General features: G+C 48.8%; 1 non-coding gene across 1 annotated transcript; it reads left to right on the forward strand.

Moving 5' to 3' along the window:
- The first annotated feature begins 2972 nt into the window (after positions 1 to 2972).
- Positions 2973 to 3044, forward strand: trnaa-ugc (transfer RNA alanine (anticodon UGC)). The gene has a single exon. It is a non-coding gene; the product is annotated as a tRNA-Ala (tRNA).
- The last annotated feature ends 223 nt before the right edge of the window (positions 3045 to 3267 follow it).

Consider the following 3267-nt stretch of genomic DNA (forward strand, 5'->3'; position numbering starts at 1 on the left):
TTTTGTCTGGGACAGATATTGCATCATATGGAAGGTGAGTTAACCTACACATGTTTAATGTCATGTCCTGGACTGGTTTCGATCGCCTGAAGATGTGGGGGAGGAATTTTCCAGAAATTGGCCCTGTATTTTTTTTCTGGTATGTCACCGCTCCCAGGAGATTACATGTTTCCGGTGGGTGGGGCGGATGGTGTCGGTAGGAAGTGTCCAGTCACGATGCTCCGGGCATGTGGGACAGGATTGATGAACCACCTGGTCTTTTCCTGACCATCATGTCCGTCAGTAACCTCAGATCGTCAAGGTGTTTTTTGTGAATTGATCTTTAAACACAAACGCACACCTGGCCCTTTATAGTGAAATGAGATTCAATGCTCTCCATGCCTCACCTTGCCCTCCTCGGAAGCTGGAGGACTCGAAATATTCTTGCCGGCCTCTGCTACAACGTGCCTGAGCATTTCTAGTCCCGTCTAACCGTAAGCAAAGTGACTGATAACGGGAGCGTTCGAAAAATGCGCCCTGAAATAGGAAGGATAGTTACAGCACAGTTCAAAGAGTCTCTCCCCACTTTCCCGGCCATTCTTCTTAACTCCCGCTTTCTCATTCGACTAAGTTCCGAGGCCTGGTTTCTTCCGTTCACCCACAGTTGTATCAGGTCCACATTCTTCATGTTTAATTATCTGGTTGGAGCAGAAAACTTGATGATTTGATGCCCAGTATACAGAGAGTCACCATCCACCAAACCACGTTGCAATGCAGTCCACTGACTCGACAACTCCCTGGGAAATGATGAACTGCCGAATATCCAGACTATTCTTCCCTCTGTGTGGTCTGAACGCTTGTTCCCTGCTCCTCCCCAATCTGTGGAACTGGAAATCATCGATCACCTGGCAGACCCACCTTGGGTGGCCTCATAAAATGCAAACAACCAGTTCTTCTTTCCTTGGGTAACTGTTGCCTTTATTTGGGGATGTTGCTCAGTGGGAGATCGCATTTGTGAGGGCTCTGGGTTCAATCCCCAGCATCTCCAAAAATGTTTTTTTCACCAGAATGACTCACGGAAAGCGAATATCGCTTTCTGAGCGCAGCGATTTCCAACTTCTGAGGCTCCACAAGCATTAAATTTTCCCGGAGCAGGACTTCATCTCACGGTCCCCTCAGGAGCTCAGCTCATCGCAGCCGCCGGCTGACTGGAATGTGTGACAGTGCAATGTCGAGCGAGCAGTCACATCTCTTGTTTGACACTGTGTCATTCATCCATCTCACTTTATGATTCAGAGGTTGGATGTTAGCCTCGTCACTGACTACTGGCAATTTTATCTTTTTTCTTTCCGCTGACTTTTTTTTTGAAAAGTTCAAAGTCAAGAGGAGTAGAAACCCCGTGAACTGAAGCAGAGGTTGAACATTGTGAGCACGTGGAACGAGTGGGCACCTCCTTGTCCTTGAGAGACAGAGCGGAAAGCCAAGTTTTTACTCTGAAGTGGAGGAAACTTTGCCGTGAGGGATGTCGCTCAGTGGTCGAGCGCATGCTTTGCATGTATGCGGTCCCGGGTTCAATCCCCGGCGTCTCCAAACGCTTTATATTTTGAAAAGACCCCCTTGTCCTCACCTCACCTTCGCACATAAAGACAGGCAAACGTTCCTTGACCTGGAGAAAAACCGAACGCTCTGCACACGATGCAATGCAATGGAAGCACGCACGCGCCTTTGAAATGGCTCCCAACCCAGGACTCGATCGCGTGCACAGTGATAATAACAGAGAAAATAGGATCACGACTCCGCCTTTCCGCTCTCCGAGCCTGCTCCGCCATTATATATGATCATGGCTGATCCTCTATCTCAATACCATATTCCCGCTCTCTCTCCATACGCTTTGATGCCTTCTGTGTGTAGAAATCTGTCTTTCTTAAATATATTCAGTGATTTGGCCTCCACAGACTTCTGTGGTAGAGAATTCCAGAGTTTCACCACCCTCTGATTGAAGAAATTGATTCTTCCCAGTTTCATAGATCGGGGAGGAGCAGCGGACAGGCGTTCAGACTACACAGAGGTCGGAATAGGCTGGATGTAAGGCGGTTCTTCTTTTCCCAGAGAGTACTGAGTCTCTGGAATGCATTGCTGGCTGGTGTGGTGGGTGCTGACTCTCTCTTTGCCTTCTGGATGGATCTGGACCAGTTCTTGACTGAGGCAGAGATCGCATCATCTAGAAGGTGAGTGGTTTTACAGTTAACCTACACATGGTCAGTGCGATCCACTGGACTTGATTCGATCGCCTGAAGGATTCGGGGAGGAATTTCCCAGAATGTCCCCTCCTTATTGCGCTGGATTTGTTTCTAGTTTGTCGCCGCTCCCAGGAGATTACAAGTTTCCGGTGGGAGGGGCGGGTGGTGTAGGTAGGAAGTGTCCAGTCACGATGCTCCAGGCATGTGGGGCAGGATTGATGAACCAACTGGTCTTTTCGTGACCATCATGTCCGTCTGTAGCCCTAGATCGCCAAGCTGTTTTCAGTGAAGTTATCTTTGAACACAAAATCACACCTGGGGCAAGTCCTGCATCCGTCCGTAGTGAAATTACACTCAATGCTGTCTGTGTCACACCTTACCCTCCTCTGAAGCTCAGGGACTCGAAATAGCCTTGCCGCCCTCTGCCACAATGTGCCTGAGGATTTCTAGTCCCGTCCAACCTTAAGCAAAGTGACTGATAACGGCAGCGTTCGAAAAATGTGCCCTGATATCGGAAGGATGGTTACAGCACAGCTAAGGGAGTCGCTCCCCCTCTCCCAGCATTTCTTCTCAACGCCCCTTTTCTCATTGTTCTGAGTGCCGAGGCCTGGTTTCTTCTGTTCACCCATAATTATATCAGGTCCGCAAACTTCCTGTTTAATTGTCTGGTTTGAGCAGAAAAGGATCTCCTTCATTTTATGTGGCCTCATAAAATGAAGGAGATCAGTTCTTCGTTGGCGTTCCTTTCTATCTGGGGATGTAGCTCAGTTGTAGAGCGCGTGCTTTGCATGTATGAGGTCCTGGGTTCAATCCCCAGCATCTCCAAAGCTATTTTTTCACAAGAATTACCCACAGAAAGGCGAATCTTGATTACGGTGAGCCGCGAATTCGAACCTCGGAGGCTCCACAAACATTCAATTTCCGCTGAGCAGGATTGCATCGACATGGTCTGCTCAGTTCACAGCAGCCGCCGACTGATCGGAATATCTGACGGTGCAATGTCCAGCGAGCCATTCGAAGAACGGCGACCTGAAACAGAAATCATGGT

This window comes from Heptranchias perlo, unplaced genomic scaffold (genome assembly GCF_035084215.1).
Source record: "Heptranchias perlo isolate sHepPer1 unplaced genomic scaffold, sHepPer1.hap1 HAP1_SCAFFOLD_64, whole genome shotgun sequence".
Taxonomy (NCBI): domain Eukaryota; kingdom Metazoa; phylum Chordata; class Chondrichthyes; order Hexanchiformes; family Hexanchidae; genus Heptranchias; species Heptranchias perlo.